Genomic DNA, 19,310 nt, shown 5'->3' with positions numbered 1-19,310 from the left:
TATTACAGTTTGGTTGAGCCTGCAAAAACTACTCAATTGACTTTTTTCACCCAGCCTTATACACCCTTCCCCACCAGAAAGCAGGTGAAGGAAAGATATTGAATCGGCATTTGAAAGGATTTCACTTCTCTCCTTTCCAAGCCACCCTTCAGTGTGACCAATATCAGTGATTACTTTATGTTATGAAACTAGAGAGTAAACATTTAATTTATGTTTTTGTTTGGTTGTGAAGACGTAGATGTACACACACACACATACACACACACAAAGAGAAAGAGAAAGAGAGAGCGAGAGAGTACTTGCAAGAGTGTTTTAGAGAATGTCTCAAAACATTCAACATTCAAAACAGAGAACAGTTCTGCTGGAAGATTAATATTCATTCTCACATAGTGCTGGGTAAGTTTGAAATTAAAACCTCAATTCCTTGATTCATATCAATAAAGGGATATTTCCAAGAACCTCTTTTTCACATCAAAACCTTAATTTGTCAAAGCAAACAATGTCCTTCTTTTTGCAAATGCTTATTACCTTTTCAGACTATTCCTAAACTGCACATTCTTTCTTATTAAAAGTCAGCTACAGATATGTTGGCCATTCAAGACAGATGCTGAAATTTTAAATTTTCTAATAGGTTACCTTCAAGTGCTGAGTGATCACCAAGAACTGGAAATGGTGGATAATCTGCCTCTGTGATTCCAGACTAGAGCTCACAGAACCTTTGGGTAATCAACATATAGAACAGCATCACAGCACTGGGGTGGTTTAAACATGGACAAACTGGCATAGGTAATGTGGTTGAGAATCAAATCACTGAAGTACTGGAGATTAAACAGAATTAATGAATATTATGCTGCAGTCTCCATAAATGAGCCAACAAATATGCAGCAAAATCCTGAACGGCAGCCTTGAAATAAGGAGCTTAATGTAATTCCATGTTTATTGGTTTGCCTAGAAACTAACTTAGAAGGGGGTTGGGCAGGCAGGACTACAAAACGTGAAGGGTTCATAGGTTTAATAAGGAAATTATTAACTCTGAACTGCGTGGCGATGTGAGATATAAGTTCTCCAGTGTTCTCCTCTTCCACAAGCCCCTTAATATATTAGAAGGCAAGGTTAGAGGGCATGCAGAGAGGTTGCTATACAATGACAGAGCAGTGCTTAGGGCTCCAGACAATCATGGACAGCAAATGTCATCATATTCAAACCTGCCGTCATTGCAGCCAGAGATTATCTCCCCTTCTTGACAAACTGCATCTGTGGGTAAAGCTTGCTTATTGATTTTTCCTAAAATATCTTTCTCGAAACATACTGCTTAGGACTTGGTTATTACATGAGAAATTTCACCAGTTAATTAGATTACTAAGGATGCTAAACATTTAAAAAAGGACAGGTAGGGGATGGGAGAGAGGGTTAGAAGACAGTTGAATAGCTCTTATGATAAGAAAATTAACAGGCTGTGAAATGGGGCATGTGACTTCATTCAAAAGCCTTTTGGAAGAGGAGGGATTAGTTTTTAAGTTTTAATTGCAAACCACAATGTCTTAAGGAGTCACTGATATCACTCATGTCAGAATCCCTGTCGTTAGTTCAGCTTCTTGTTTTTATTCAGATATAGAAACTGAAGAGCTGATGCCCAGGTGGCAATTGAAGAGGTATCATTTTAGCATTTCCTCTAAAACCATTAAGATTTACTCTCACTTTTAGCCCTCTCACTTTTAGCACAGTGCACACGCAGTGCACATGCAGTGCACACACAGGAGACATCGTGCTTTAGCATCTTAGCTTGAAAGAGCTGCTCAGGGAGGACATATTTTCTCCTAATTATTCTTGACAGGTATTAGGTCAGATTAATTATTTTAAAATTCACCTGAACAACAGCGTCTTTGCTAATTACTTCAGGGCATATACGTAATTCATTTACAACAGGGAAAAAAGGAAAAGACTAGGGGAGAATTCAAACCCTGACCCCTTTGGTGGACAATGCATAAAAAGAGGTCCCTTTGTGACCTAAAAGGGGGCATAGGGAGCAGAGAGTATCTGGAGCCTTTACTTCAGAACGAGGATAAATGTTTCTTTATATAAATATCCCGATTTATATATTTATGTGTTTTAAAGTATCCATATTTAAATTATTTTTAAAGATACATTTGAAACTAGTTTAGAACATATATGTCAGAGTAAGACAGTGAGTGGTTAAGAACATGAATTTTAGAGAAAAGATTTTCCCAGCTCAACCTCTTGCAAGCTTTGCGACCTTGGGCAACGTACATACCTCTTGAAGGTTCAGGTTGTCCTTGTTAAACTAATAATAGCATTTAGCACCTACCTTACGGCTTGTTGTAAGAATTAAAATATGAGATATGTAAACCACAGCATGTGACAAAGAGTAAGTAATATTTGTTAGGTATTATCATTTCTACAGAAACATAGGAAATTAAATAAATGTTTGCCTAGACACTTTGAAGCTAGTCCTAAAAATTACCTTTAAAATGAATTATACCTGTTGGCTTGAACTGCATTAGAAAAGCCCCTTTAAATTTAGGTTCAAATTTCTACAGGGAAAGATGGATTAAAATATTTCAGTAGACTAAATATCCACTGATATTAAGCAAAAGTCAAAACTGTCCAGGGGCTCTCAGGCTGATAGGAGAGTGTTAGTGCGTATGACTTGTCCAGGTCCTACTCAGGTCTCTGAAAGCATTTCGAAACCATTGATTTGTCAGAGAAGCCCAAAGGAAGATTTTTTATATGAAATCTCCTAATATTTAAATGCTTGCTCAGAGGTTTTTTAATAATCATATGAGACAAACTTATTCTCACATCGGTTTTTATTAACTGAAGAATTCTAGGATAAATTATGGATTTGGGAACTCATAATCCAGCATTTAGATACATATAAACTGAAGACTAATTTTGCTGAGAAAACAAACTAGGTTCAGCCTCTGTTACAAAGGATCGTTTTGATTTCCTTTTCAAATACTAGAATATATTTACAGCTTAAAAATTAGATGGAATAGAAGCCATTAAAATTGATGACATTGAAGGAAGGAAATAGTAGAAATATTTTCCAAATGCAGACCCAAGTTGAAAATACAACTTGTAACACCATCTGCATCAGCGCCATCTATTTTGTTGCCTAACACATATGTTAACATCGTTGTCACTACTTTAATTTACACATCTCTCTTGAAAAACAACTGGATACTGAAGAGAATGCACGCCTCACCAGGCATGTGAGGCAGAAGTCTGGATGGTGCTAATCACACGTGGCCAAGAAGACGCTTTCTTATTTTCCATGAAGGAACTGTGTGTCTTAACACTATCATTAATCTACAAGGACAAAATGTGAATAGAATCCTTTGACTATTTTAGGGTGAAACTCAGCTATTACAGTGAAAAAAAAGGAAATAAATGTGCTTAGGGTGGGGTGGGAAAAAGAATGCAACTATCTTAAATTGCCAAATGGCTGATTGGAATAATCATCAGGTACTGGCCATTCCTGGTGTTGTGTCTTCTCTTCTCCAGAGTAACAAACGCTCGTGAGATACTGAGTCTGAGGAGGTCACAGATGCCCACATTTCTCCTCATTGAGGAGGTAGCTGAGTTGGTTGGATGTGAATAAAATGCTCAGAAACAGAATAATTAAAACAATAACAAGACTTCCCTGGTGGTGCAGTGGTTAAGAATCCACCTGCCAATGCAGGGGACAGGGGTTCGAGCCCTGGTCCGGGAAGATCCCACATGTCGCAGAGCAACTAAGCCCGTACACCACAACTACTGAGCCTGCGCTCTAGAGCCCGCGAGCCACAACTACTGAAGCCCACAAGCCTGAAGCCCGTGCTCCACAACAAGAGAAGCCACCGCAATGAGAAGCCCACGCACCGCAACGAAGAGTAACCCTGGCTCGCCACAACTAGAGAAAGCCTGCGTGCAGCAACTCAGACCCAACGCAGCCAAAGATAAATAGCTAAATTAATTAATTTTAAAAAATAAAATAAAATAACAACAGGCGCCCTATTATCTTTGCGGAAATGAAAGAGGCAAACAGATTTTCGCTCATTCTGTTTTTGTTTCTCAGGGGTAAATAAGCGGTAGCTGGCTTTGGGTAAGAGCTAGCTTTCCAGAGTGAGGAGGCTCACCCGAGAAAAGGCTAAGCTTTTCAGTAAAAAGGAGATTTAAGCTTCTTTTACTTCACAGCCTAATGTTTTTGTTAAAGTCTATTACAGTACCTAGGTCCCCAAATAATTTTGGGTTGAGTTATAGGAGCAGAAGGGGTAATAGGTCAAGAGTTATGAGGGTGTTTTCTCATGTAAATGGTGGTTTGATATTGTTGGTATGATACATATATTTACCTCGTTGTGTTATGATTAATACAGAGAGAGTGTATAGGGCGGTAATACTGTCTTAGCCCCTGTGAGGATAATAGTGATATTGGACTAGAAGAAAGATATTACTACAAATAGTTCTCTGATTAAGTTGATTGTTGGGGGCAGGGCTAGGTCTGTAAGATTTACTAGTAGTCATCATGTTGCCATTAGTGGAAGAAATGTTTGTAGACCACGGACTAAAATTATGTTTCAGCTATGAACACGCTGATAATTTGAATTTGCCAGGCAAAATAATATAGACGATGTGAGGCTGTGGGTGATTATTAGGGCCCTAGTTCCTATGGAACTTGAAGGTGTTTGGGTAAGAAGAGCTACTATGACAAGTGACACGTGCTTAACGGAGGCGCATGTGATGAGCTAGTTTAAGTCTGTTTGGTGCAAGCAGATTGAGCTCATTATAATTACTCCTTAGAAGGACAATATAAGGAATGGGTACCCTACATACTTTGCTATGGGTTTCAGGATTATTGTGATTCGTAGCCACCATGTTTGCATTGTAGGGCTGCAAGAATCATAGATCAGGCGATAAGGGCTTCTACGTGCATTTTTGACATCATAGGTGTAACCCATAAAGGGGTATTTTTACCATAAAAGCCACTTTACACACTAATCGTGTGAAAATATGGGATCAAAAGTTAGATATTGTTTGGGCTCAGTACTGCATTGTTAAAAAGTTTAGCGAGCCTGTAGTAGTTTGGATAGACATTAGTGCAACTAGAAGTGGAAGGGATGCCACTAGTGAGTAAAATAAAAAAGTAGAGTCCTGCATTAAGCCGTTCTGTTTGGTTTCCTCGTCAAGTAATAATAACTAATGTTGGGACTTGTGTTGCTTCAAATCAGCTGTAGAATGGAATCATTTCCATGGCCTTGAATGTTAAGATTAAGAATATATGTAGTATGATTAATATAGTAATAGACAGTTTGTTTGCTTTTTTCCCAAGCCAGTGATTCTTTAGGTAGCTGGAATTGCCTAGCTCTGAGTGTTAGTGGTAAGAGTCATGCCGTTCGAGTTGGTAAAGGTGCTGACAGAGGGTCAGAGAAGATTAAAGTTAAGGCTGCTGTTAGAAAGGTAAAGACTAACAAAACTAATTAGTATGCTGTAGGTTGTGGTGTGAATTCAAATTATATTGCTTTTCGATAAACGTGTTAGTGGCATGAATATAATAGTTAGAACAGTAATTTTAACACTGGAGAAGGTTTGTATTTCGATGCAATCAGTGCCATAGGTGTTTGATAATATTCCTAGCAGGGATAACCTAGCGCAGCTTTTCAGGTTATGAATATTAGTCAGATGACGAGTATTATGCTAGCTAGAGTGAAATGGACATTTAGAATTATTAGGGTTGCTATAATGAATAATGATAATATTATTTCTTCCTGACATAGCAGAGAAGATATTAAGTTAGATCAATAAATTAATAGCCCTATAAGGGAAACTGTGAATGCTGGAATAATATTTATGTAGACAAAAGATACTCAGTAATTATGAGTTTAATCATAGTTTAACGAGACAAAATCATTTGTTTTCATTTAAACTAATTATCATATTTGTGTCATTCTGATCCCTTTTGAGTTCACTCACAGGCTATACTTACTGCTAGTAGTGAGATCAGGATTAGTGCTATGATGAGTATTGTTTTTAGGTTGCTAGTTTGGACTGCTCAGGGCAGGGGCCGAAGGGGGGCAATTTCTCTCGATCAAGGGGAGAAATGTAACGGCTACCAGGAAAATCTTTATGGAAAATCCTATGGGGTCAAATCCGCATTTGTAAGGACTTGATTCTTCTGTATCTGTCTTTAGTCGGGGAAGTCAGAATTCGCTAAGTACAAGTAGTGAAGCTAGTACTATGTTTGTGGTTAATGCTATAAGGTTTATTATTCTTTTCAGATTGTACTAATTGACTGGAAGACAACTAATTGATACTAAAAGAACACACCCTCAACTCCATTTCACTGTACAGTAGAAACTAACACAACATTGTAAAACAACTCTACCCCAATAAAAGAAAAAACAGAATAGACCCTCATCAATAAATGGGGATGTATAGAAACAGCCATACTATGTCTACAAAGTGTATCAGGCAGTGGCTTCAAATCTGAAATGATTTGAAACTGTAGTTGGCACAGGCAGCAGACAATGAGGAAAAGTAGAGCCAATGATCATGTGTAGGCCATGGAAACCTTTGGTTATGAAGACTGTTGACCTGTGTACTCCATCTGAGATTGTAAAAGCTGTTTCATAATATTCTGAGGCTTGCAGTAGTGTAAAGTAAACTAGGGAGATTGTAATCAAAAGAGCTTGAGGAATATGCTTACAATTTCCTTCTATCAAGCTGTCGTGAGCTTGGGTAATAGGTACTCCAGAGGCCAGTAAGACAGGTGTTGAAAAGTGGTACTTCTAATGGATTTAGGGGGTGAATGCCTGTTGGTGGTTAGCAACCACCTAGTTCAAGTGTAAGGGCAAGACTTGAGTGATGAAAACCTCAGAAGAAGCCTATAAAAAAGAGAACCTCTGAAATAATAAACAGAATTATGCCATATCAACATCCTTTTTCAATGAAACTGGTGTGTGATGGCCTTGAAAAGTGCTTTCCCTGGTGATGTCTCATCATCATTGACATATTGTTAACATACTAGTTAATCAGCCCGAGGATAATAAAAAAGTTGAGTTAAAATGGAATCATATGACTAGATGGGATGCTAAGAGAAGGGCTAAGAGGGCTCCTGTAAGAGGTCAGGGACGAGGATTTACTATATGATACGCATGGGTTTGGTGAGTCATTAGGTGTCATTGTGTAGGTAGAGGCTCACTCACAGGGTGAGCACGTAAGCTTGAATAAGGGCTACTGCATATTCGAGAAAAGTGAGAAGAACAAGACTAATAAATATAATGAGGGCTGTGGGAGGATTCATGCTTAATAGGGAAAGGGATGCTCCTCTGATTAGGTGAATTAACAGGTGACCGGCTGTGATACTGTCTGTTAGTCATAGGGCTAGGGCTATTGGTTGGATAAATAAGCTAATAGTTTCAATAATTACTAGCATAGGGATAAGAGGGATTGGTGCCCCGGGTGATAGAAAGCGGCCTACAGATGCTTTTGCTTTATGGCAGAAGCCAGTGATCACAGTGCCTTCTCATAAAGGGACCACTGTGCCTAAGGTTATTGAAAGTTGCGTAGGGGCGCAAATGAGTTCAGTAAGAGGCCTAGTAAGTTTGTTGGCCAATGAATAAGGGACATAAGGATTAATGTTCTGGTTTGTCCTTTATAGTTCTGGATGTTCATTATTTGTTCTGACATAAGCTGAAGAAGTCATTGTTAAAGAGAAATTATGTGGTTATTAATCAGTCGGTTGAGTGCGGGGGAAAAATACCTGGAAACATAATAATTAAAAATAACAACAGTCAGCCCTAGTATCGTTGGGGTAATAAAAGAAGCAAATAGATTTTTGTTCATTCTGTTTTTGTTTCTCAAGGGTTAAATAAGAGGTAGCTTTTTTTCTCGGTGAGAGCTAGCTTTCTAGAATGGAAAAGCTCAAAGAGAAGAAAGCTAGCTTTATCAATATCAGTATCAATATCAATACTTTGTACATAATCTTTGTATTTCTTGTATCAACCACCTGTAACTGATATTATCATTGCCACTGGCAGGGCCAGCACATCAAGGAGTCAAGATGTGGGGTCTGGGTGAAAAAGGTACAGATGAAAATCTTTAACATAGACCATCTGAGATCTTTGCCTACCTCATAAAACTGTTTCAGCATTAAATTTTACATAAGAAATATTTTAGCAATGTCTTGATATATAGTTACTCTAAAATAATAGAGGATGTTATTGTTGGTATGGTTGTGGCTTTTATCTTTATCAAATAAAACCCAGTCCTAAATTTAAAGAGGTTCCAATTGAAATAGAGAACATTAACATGGAATGCAAGCAAATGAGAACCAGAAAAAAAAATATCATGAATAAAATTTCATTGTAGGATTTGACTACATTATTGATTGTTTTTATCATTATGAAATATGAACACCTGCTCTTTCGTGAATGTCAACTCTGGGCTGAACTGTGTTAGGCGCTTTACATACACAATCTCATTTAACCTCACTTAATCACTCTAAGGTAGGTATTACTATAATCCTCGTTGTAAATATGAGGAAATTGAGCTTAAATGAAGTTCAGTATTTTTCTCAAAGTCCCCCGGATGGTGGTGATGCTGAAGCTATGACAGCAGGTATTGATCTCAAGCAGGTAGCAGGGTGTAAGGACTTCCCTCCTTCTGCCCCACTGGACCCCGCAGTACACCATCTAAATTTGTTTGGGCATATTTACACCATCTCTCTACTGTTATGTGTTTGCAAGAAACGATGGAGGTGGAGTGGCAGCTCATGTGATGGAAAGCGTAGAAAAAACTCAGTTCCACGTTTAGCCCCATGGATGTGGACCACCACTAGGGGTCAGGCTAATATTCAGGCATATTTCAGTATTTTTTGGCATAACCATAATGCACAAAACACAAAGCAGCACCTTAATTTGCTCCCCAATATCCAAATGTAAAACAGAACAGCTCTTTGGAAAAGTATTTGGTAGTTTCTTAGAAATTTCGACATAAACTTAACACACAACCCATTCTTTTTATTGCTGAATTGTATAATATATCCATTCATAAGTTGATAAGACGAAAAGCTCCAAAAAAATTAGAGATAAGAGCAGGCCAAGGGTGAGATAAGACTTTGACTCACGCTGTTTCCTTCCTAAAACATTCACCCCTACCCATATCCTGCTGTAGCAACCTCCTCCATCCCTTCTAACTACTTGTAAAAGATTTTGTCTCTGCTTCATGTCTCTTCATCCTCATATCATATTCAACCCTCAACCCACTGCAATCTGGCTTCAGCCCACATTATTCTACTGAAACTATTCTTGCCAACTTTGTTATGACCTCCTTTTTGTTACATGTAGTAGGTGTATTCCAGCCTTTATCTTTACTTCCTGTCTCAACACTTCTGGCCCTGTCGATGATTCCTTCTCTTATACTGATTCTCTTTCCATGTAATCAGTGATATTTTATACTTTTAATTTTCCTTCCACACCTATGGTTACTTCTTCACCAGCCTTCTTTCCGGGTTCCTCCTCCTCTGTCCATCTTTTATGTGCTGATACTACTTAGGCTCCTATGCAAGATCCACTTTTCCTTTTACTTGAAAGTGGGGTCAGAGGATCATCTGCATCAAAATCATGGTAAGGAACTCTATTAGTCAAGCGTGTAGGTTTGTGAGCTACATCCTATAACTACTCAGTAAGACTCTGGAGTTGGTGCCCAGGATTCTGAATTTTATCACACCTCCTGGGTAATTCATCTGACCCCAAAGTTTGAGAATCTCTTCAACATCTTCCTTGGGTAATATCATCCATTCCTAAATGCTCAATTACCATCCACCTGATAAAAGTTCTAAACTTTATATCTCTAGGTCACATCTCATTCCTGAGCTTCAAAATCCACAGGCCCAAATTTCTGCTAGCCATTTCATTTAGAGTCCTACAGAAACATAAAACTTTCTATGCCCCCAAATGATCTCACTACCTTCACTTGCAAACTTCTGTGTTTTCTATCTTTGGAAGTGGAACCAGCCACCACTGCTGCAGATTCCAGAAATCTAATTAGCTTCCCTGACCTCATATTCTCACCCTCCTCTACTTCCAAACAGCTGTGAAGCTCTCTCAATTTAATCTTCTAAAAAATGATGATTCCAGCTACTTCTCTCCATCAACACTTAGTGCTATTCTAGTTGAGGCCAGCATCATGTATCATCTGGAACCACTGTAGCAGATTCCAAAAGAGTCCCTCAGCCTCTAGACTTAGGCTCTCACCTAACCGTGATCTTTTCTTTACACTGAAATGACTTTTCTAAAATGTGAACCTGACCAGGCAGCTTCCTTATTTAAAACCTTACTACAGAATCCCAATGCTCTTAGAAGGATGTTCATGCTTCCATGGTACAACATCAGCTTACTGCCTCAGTCTTATTTATTATCCCCAGTCCCTGTTTTATCTTTTAAGAATTCTAACTTTTAGTTAAATTTAACTTCTCTTCGAAGAACACCACATCCTCTTTTGTCTCCATACTTTCACATATTATGCTCACTGTGACTGAAAGATTCTTCTCCATCTCTTTGCTTGGCTGAATTCTACTAATACTTCAGGTATCACCTTCCATATCACTTTCCCTGGGAACTCTCTCTGACCAGCCCCCCCACCAAATTCAAATAAGAGCATCCTGCAGTGTGTGATTATAATACACTGTACCAACCCCATCATAGCACTTATTATCGTGCATTTTAAGCTTCAGTTTACTTAACCTTTCCTGCACTAGACTATAAGTCTAATGGAGGCTGGAACCACGTGACCACAGCTTGGAATGTGCCACTATATATCTACTGAATGATTCAACAGGTGAATGACTTTTTAAAAAATAACACAATCTAAGAAAAAGTGTTACAATCTTATATTTTCAGCTTTCATATAATCGAATTAAAATCAAGACTGGGAAATTACATTCTAGATCTTTAAATGATAATATGAACATTATTTTAATATAATATTTGAAGTTTTAAGAATATATAAGTATAAATTTATTAATATTTTAGGGAAAAGTATTAGACAGTGTTCACAATTCATAATTTCAGAGCCACCTCAGAATGAGCCATAATAAATTATATAAAATTCTTTTCACATATTTGGATATAAGAAATACCACTATAAGTTTTAAGCTATTTAATATTGTATTCCTATTTAATAGTACCACAAATTGAATAAAGTTCTTATTTAAATAGACATGAAAAAGAGTCTTGTTCAAGGTCTTTTATCCCTGTTTATTCACTTTCTCTGAATGAATGGAATTTGAAAAGCTATAATATACATTCCCTTATTTGAAAACATATTTTCCTCCTCTAAAACTCATTTTTTTACTCTGTAGATTTCAGGATGACCTCTTCACTGGCAATTTCAAGGTACTTCACTTACTTTTGCATGTGGGCTTTTTAAATAGAACCTGACCGCTTTGAACTTTTGTATTTGAAATCCAGAAAGCAAATTCTCCTAGGGTTCCACATTAGGATTCTTCAGCTAGAAGCTAAGACTGGATGTGCATAAAATCAAATATTCAAGCCCTAGAAGTCTGTTCTCATGCCTCCTCACTCAGTGGCCATTCCATAGCAAACTCAGCTCTGGACAGCTCCCTCAGAAATTCACCAAGGTGGGGGAATTCATCATAGATCCAATTCAAGGTGTTGTCACATTGCCACCTCATGACAAATCAGAGCTATGCAACTTCAGAGGACATTGGTATATCCACTGGGATACAGAAATTGATAACAGAGCTGGAAGGTTAATTTTTGCCTTCATATAAATGCTAAACAATTTTTAAAAATGCAAATAATGGAGTTTGGAAGACTGGTTCCTTCACTTACTAGTTGTGTGACCCTAAAGCAAGTAAGATAATGTTTTTTAATGAGCATATATCAAATTAAAAATAAAGTGTGGCTTAAGTATACCACAAATGACATCACACAGGTCCGAAATTGAGTTCTTTTCAAGGGCTGGTTTGTGAATTACATAAGAATATGGGATATAACTCAATATACTAGCATACTCCCTGGTACTGTACACCATTCTGGTTAGCACCAATGGCTCCCAATGACAGGACACCGCACTGCCTGGAAGAAAGTGTCATGATATCAAACAATAGGGCAGAACTCCACCAAGTAATACTGAATACTTTTATTAAGGAAACAGAAAAAGAAAAGAAAATATGAAATAGTGGCAGTTTCTTTGCACAAAAGCTGAGTAAAACTTGTTACCCTCAGGGTAGAAAAGTTTCTTGAATTGGGAAATCATACTCTGAGCTGAGAGTTTGGAACATTTGTTCACAAACCTATTAACTTTTCTATAGCTTCACATTAAACATCGCAACTAGTTTATTCCCATCTGGGCCAGTAGGCCAAATTCTACCCTGAATTTTTCATTCCTATATTCCCTGTGGCTGTTTTTACTGATCTGCACGCTCTTTCTCAACAAAAAGTGGCTTTACTCCTCCCTTTCTAATTTTCAGAAACATCTTTGTCATCCTTATGACCTTTCAGTGAGGGACATTCAGCATAAAGGGGAAAAAATATGTAAAAGCATCTTTGTGATGGTTGGCAGAAGATGTAAGAGCTGATATCTATGCCCTTGGGTGATTATGTACCCACTGGGGCTCCAGGTTTCTCATCTGCTCATCTGTGAAATCAGGAGAGTGATCATAAATACTATTATAAGTTTTTGTTTCTCTAACAAAGTAACTTTCATATACATTATCTCATTTAATCCTTATAACATCCTTATATCCCTATGAGGCAGATAATACACCCAGCAACATTTCATAATGGTATTATACAAATCCGCAGAGGTGAATATGAATCACTGCGCCAGTCAAAAACTCTCATTTAAGGCTGGAGGGAAGATTACTTGTTAACATGCAACAAATATTTCCTGAGCACCTACTGTGTGTTTACCACTGTATCTACACAATAAGGATGGAGTAATGAACAAGTTAGAACACACCCCTGTCCTTAGCAAGCTTACATATGAGAGTGGAGAAAGACTATAAAGTAGGAAACCAGATAATAAACTAGATGATTTAGAGAGGGACATAGCACCATGAAGATAATAAAGCAATATACAACTTGGAATGGATTTGAGGCAAATTGTGCCAATAGCAGATTTTCTTTAAGTGGCTAAAACAAAGTTTAAAAAGCAAGTAACAATAAAAGAAAATGTTTCCGGTACAGGACCAGCAGTACAAAAAAATAGTGTACGAGTACCTGGATAAAACACCCGTTTTGCAATAGTGCAACTTTTAAGTACATATTGTTGACTGTCCACAGTCCATGCAGAGTTACAACTCCACGCTTCAACAACAACATGCTGACAGTTCCTAAAGAAAACTACTTAAAAAAAAAGGCATAACCCAGATGTTCCCTCATTTGACCAACTCCATCTAAGTTTAGATGTGCAGAAGGGCTTATTAGATATATCCAGAGTAAGCCACATGCAGCATGTTACTTGATCAATTTTTCTAAAATAAGGTTTCAGGACAATGACAGTAAGATAAGGGAAGAAAACATGGAGGAATGAAGTCCTAATTACTATACACGCATATTTTTTGACAATAGGGGGAAACCTTTTACAGATAAGTTACAAACAAAGAAAAGTCAAATAAACGATTTTGTACAAGAAATTTAACACGTTCTGTACAATGTGTTCACTTTGCTGTCATCTGTACAAACTCTTCTTAGTTTACTTGGCCATCACCGTCAATATCTGCTTCCCTGACATTTCATCAACCTCTTCATCTGTTAACTTCTCTCCAAGGTTTGTCATCACATGGCGGAGCTCTGCTGCACTAATATAGCCATTACCATCCTCATCAAACACAAGGAATGCTTCTCTAAGTTCTTCTTCACTGTCTGTGTCCTTCATTTTTCTTGCCATCATTGTCAGAAATTCCGGGAAGTCAATTGTGCCGTTACCATCAGCATCCACCTCATTAATCATGTCCTGTAACTGCTTCTGTGGGATTCTGCCCAACAGACCTCATTACAGTTCCCAACTCCTTTGTTGTTATAGTTCCATCACCATCCTTGTCAAATAGTGAGAAAGCTTCTTTGAATTCTGCAATCTGCTCTTCAGTCAGCTGGTCAGCCATGCTGCAAGCGCTACCGGTCTCCGGGACTCGACTACTCAAGCACTCAGCTCGCTTGCTCCACTCGGACTAATTCTGTTCTGCTACTTTAATAGACTTATTTTATGCCTAACAGAAACTCAATACATGGTTGATGAGTAAATCTCCAATCAGAATTCATCCCTCCGTTACCTCTATGCCTAAGGAACAGAGTCTGAATCTGTTGTAACAATACTCCCTGTGTGGAAGTCTGGAAAGAAAGTAGAAAGATTTTTGACAAGGACAAAGAAACAGATTTGAGAGATTCCAGGGAAAGAAGCAAGGACCACGATGATGAGGGGGAGGTGAAATTTTGGGGGGATTCTGGGTGGGTGCAATGAGGAAGGAGGAAAGTTCCAGAATGATGGCCAGGTTTGGTGTGAATAAATGGCTAAACTATCAGTTCTCCCAAAAGAGGGTTACCTGGTTTATAATGTTTGACACATCCCTTATCACACAAAAGTGCTCGATTGCTTGAATTGTTTTGAATAGTATGTTTTCATTAGTGCTAATAATGAAAACATAATTAAAAGCATGTTTGTAGTGAGAGGCAATAAGTTCATTCTTGCACATGACAAATTTAAAGTTCTTATGGGACCACTAAGCAAAGAGGTCCCATTGCTTGCTGGATATATACGAATGGAGCAGATGGGAAATAGGGTCTAGATTTGTAGATGTGATGCTGATGAGGTTATTGAAAGCAACACAGTATAAAGAGAATATGTAACCTGAGAAGAGAAGAAGTCAGACATTGGAATATCAACATTTAGTGAAGCGATAGGTAACTATGATGAGAGAGGGGTGGAATAGCCAAAGGTGTAGGAGAAAGACCAGGGCAAACTGGTTTCACAGAATTCAAGGTAGAAAAAGAATCATGTAGAAGAGAGTACTCAACTGTGCATTTCACTGGATATAAATTTTATATCAATTAAAAAAAACCACTTACCCTCAGACATCCTTTACTAATTTGTTTTGGCCTAGATTGTTTTGCTTCTAGAGATTCACTGCCTCTGTTGGTATGCTGAAACAGCAGCCTCCAGTGGTTATGGTCATGGAGAACTACGATTTATGGACTAGGAATGGTTTTTTCACATAGTACATGCTCAACGAAGTGAGTTGAACTAAATTAATTGTTCTTCACTCACAAAGAAACAAATGCTTTGCGTGACGCTCTCTTAGGGCAAAGAACATTGGCTTAAAGTGAAGATCCTGGGATTATGCTGGTAAAACAGTCAAGACTGTTTGCTTGAAATACTGATCTACAGTCCAATCGTTGTTTGCTGGCTGCTGTGGCAATCTGAAGCTCACAAGATCAGCATCTTTGCTCTCCCTTCCCCTCAATTTTTGGTTGTTATGGGAGGGACAGCAAGCCAATAGTTATGCTTAGCTCTGAGTATATGATCAATTATTTCTTTCTTCATAGTATGCTTTCTTAAAAAGCCAAAAAGTGCATTTTTACCCTAACAAGGCTTTTAAAAGTTGCTCATAGTGTGCCACTGACAACAATAGTCCTAAATTTCAATTTCTACTCCACCTCTCAGACTTGCTTTATCTTTTTTAGATCTTTTCTTCTCATCTGACGAGAACATGTTTTTCCAGACCTCAAGAATCTTGAGAACTCCACTGAGTCCACAACACCAGGCACTGGGGTCTTGCAGAGGCGCACAGTTACTAAACAGTTGCTGACCCTTCCTTATAGCTCTCTATCACTTTCTTGTTTCCACTCGTCTGACTTCGGAGCTCTCTTGAAAGCCCATCTCCCTTAAGCTACTTTAAGCCCCTCTCAATTCCACCCAACATTTTTCAATGGCTCCCTGCTTCCTTAATCTCTACTTCCCATCTATTCCCCTGGTAAAATTTAGCTTCACTAAATTCTTCACTTATGTTTTGCATTGACATGCCTTATGTCCAGTCATTTCAGTGAAAGGAAATATCCTAAAAGGGAAGGATTCACCAAGAAGAATGAGGACCATTGATGGATTATACTTTTGCGTGTGTCTTTGAAATTCCAAATTCATCTTCATTTTCAGCACGTGGTTATATCATATGATGAAGTGAAATATCAATATGTTAAAAAATATAATTTTGTATTTGTGACGAAATCTAATTTATTGAAGCTATATTTCTATACACACACACACACACACACAAAAATGGCTATGTTCACAGTTCCCTAAATCTACCATATTTTAGAAATGTAAACATTTTTATATTGGTAGCTACATTACCCCACTGTTTTACTTATTTTACTTAAAAAAAAAAAGAAAATATTTGCCTTCTTGTTAAAGGAAAGCTATGTAAGGAAAAAAACATTACTTTAAAACTATAAAAAGATATATCAGAAGAAAAAGAAGTATGAGAGGCATCTAGGAATTTCAGAGTTCTCTCATGGGCATGGTGAAGTGAACACTACAATCAAGTTAGAGTTCTCCCACATACTATTCCTATGTTTCTGGAAAAGTCATGGAGTCTATATTCATGATCCATAGGGACGCTGTCAGAACCAACAAGATAACCTACCTAAAATTGCTGTGTGCTCTTATGTTCTCCCAGAATTGTAGTGAATGGGAATTATTTGGATTGTGTGGAAACAAGTATATAAAGCAAGCTCCAGAAGAATTCTGTTTTCTTTGTTTTTCTGATCAGGTTCGATACTATGATCAGATGCATTATATAACCTCTAAATGCTCTTGTCCACTGTAGAATATAACTAAGTACTTCTATTCAAAACCAAGTCATGTTACCCATCTGACTATAATAACTCACACACTGGGTTGGCCAAAAGTTCCTTCGGGTTTTTCCGTGGATGTTACAAAAAACCCAAAGGAACTTTTTGGCCAACCCAATATTTTGAATTGAAAAATCTTTGGATTAGAATGCCTACATGCCAATAACTCTAGCCATTGGTGTTGACATATAAAATGAAGGTAAATGCAGCATCTTTCTTACACATTTCACTACTGCTTAGCAAATGGCCCACAAAAGGAGTATAATACATATACTAAATTTGATGGCATAAATCAACGGATAAATGAATGACCGAATGAATGACATACAGAAGCTACGGCACGTTGAGGCAATGAATGCACTGAGTGACTGATGGGAGGCATGGGGTTGTGAAGTTGCTGGGAAGCTCACCTCACACTTCACATCTGGCAAACCATCACTCATTTTTGAAGCCCCAACAACGAAAATAATCTTCCAGCTACACAGATTCTGAACCTCAGGCAGGACTGCTCACTCAGAACTATGTCTATCCCTCCTTAAGATCACCTGTCATGCTGCACGACAACTGGCACTGGCATTTGGCCTGTTAGACCACAGACCCCCTGGAGGAGGAGCTGTGCATTTCTGAACACACAGAGCCTGGGACCGTGCCTGACACACACAGGAGGTCTTAACAAGAAAGTAAAGAGTTAGTTGAATAAAAGAGTACTTTACATTTCACTTGAACTCCTTACTGAATAAAGACAATAATTTACTCTTCAGGGAAAATAAAAGAAAATGAAAAACCCATCAATTAAGTAATAAGCTCAGTAGAGTTGGGAAGGAAAAAGAGTAAAACAGGCAGTCATAGCACAGCTGAAAAGCAGACTCGACCATCTATTCTTCTTCTGCACTTAAAACATTTGAGAATGCCATTCTCAGAAAATTACTATAAACGTTCTCATTTATATAATAGGAGAAGCCAGTGCGTGTTTTCCTTCTGTAATTACGGTTATCCAAGAAATCCCATTCAGTGCACTCCCCCCACCCCTTTCCTTCCCCAAACCACAAAGATTCTCAATTACCATTTAGTAGGTTTCCTTGTATATGGGCACTAGACGATGAGAAAGTAAGTTCTACCCCTTCCTCCTTCGAGCATAAATAAAATGAGGGCAGGGGTTTCTCATTTACTTTGTTCTCTGCTCCTTCCTCAGCACTTCGAACTGTACCTGGCACAGAGCAGATACTCAATAACTAACTGTTGCTTGAATGACTGACTACATATTTGATAATAAAGTCATAAATCCTCTCAGCTGAAAAATCTTTGTTTTCCATTCTTAGTACTTGCTTTTTTTTTGGCATGATATCTAAATGTAACCAAAGAAAACTAATAGAAAAAATTTTAAAGATACCTATAAATTTTTATACATATTCTTCATTCATTCTCTTTACTCCAATTTAAATCTGAAAATTCATATTAAGCAGCCAGAAGCGTCCTAACTAAACTCAAGAAAATGGAGGCAATGTCTTCAGATTTAATGATTTTAAAATCAGTGTGTGAGTTGACTAAATTTGTTTATAGCATTTTTTGTTGAGCAGGAAGTTTTAAGCATATTTCTTAATGCTTTCATTGTGCAACTTAACTTTTTTCCACTGTAAACATATAAAAATGTAAATATGCAGTGAATCCATAGATGATCTGAGTCCTCTTAGTTCACTCTGCCTTCCCACAGGTGTGTATTCCTCTAGCACTAATCTTTGAATTATATTCAAAGCAATCCTGATCAATATAGAAGTCCTGAACTTAACTACTTTGTTACTGCAGAGTTTACAGAGGTGAATTCTGGGTGAAATTTCTAAATCATGCCTTGTTACCACTGGAGATATTAAGTATAGGGCAATTTACCCTGTGTCGCCATACATTTCACAAAGCTGCTAAGTTAAACACATTGCAAAAATAACTGCAAGGGCAATTTTAAAATTTCTAAACATTTAGAATATTTCAAATAGACTAAAACTTACCTGGGGAAAAAGTAATGTATATTCATATATTCACCACACCACAGATTCAGTTTGCCAAATTTGCCTCAAAACTTTTTGTTTTTAATGGACTAGGTCTTCACAGATATAGAGATATAGCTAAAGCTTTCTGTGAACTGCTGCTCAATCTCCCACATCCTCCCCCACCAGCCCTTTCCCAGGCACTCCCTCTAATGACTTTGGTGATTATCATTACTGTCCATATTATTCTTTTACAAAATATTTCTCCCTAAACAATATTTGCAATATTTTCCCTGTTACTTTAAACTTTATATAAACTGTATTTACAATATGCTCAACATAGAATAACACCCGATAAATGCTGTTAGTCTTTTTGTCTTTTTGCCATGGCATATGCTTTTTTTTTTGTCTCTTGACACTGCATTTGAGATTTACTATGTTGAGACATGTAATTATGATT

General features: G+C 37.7%; 1 long non-coding RNA gene and 1 pseudogene across 15 annotated transcripts in view; both read right to left on the bottom strand.

The window, feature by feature from the left end:
• LOC149749926 (uncharacterized) overlaps positions 1 to 19,310 on the bottom strand; it is a 134,272-nt gene that overhangs the window by 77,699 nt on the left and 37,263 nt on the right. The window lies entirely within an intron of this gene.
• On the bottom strand, positions 13,126 to 14,389 carry LOC149749927 (calmodulin pseudogene; annotated as a pseudogene).

This window comes from Delphinapterus leucas, chromosome 3 (assembly GCF_059928025.1).
Source record: "Delphinapterus leucas isolate spDelLeu-1000000601 "Yukka" chromosome 3, BTC_Dleu_Yukka2, whole genome shotgun sequence".
Taxonomy (NCBI): domain Eukaryota; kingdom Metazoa; phylum Chordata; class Mammalia; order Artiodactyla; family Monodontidae; genus Delphinapterus; species Delphinapterus leucas.
This window is presented reverse-complemented; position numbering and strand designations above follow the sequence as displayed.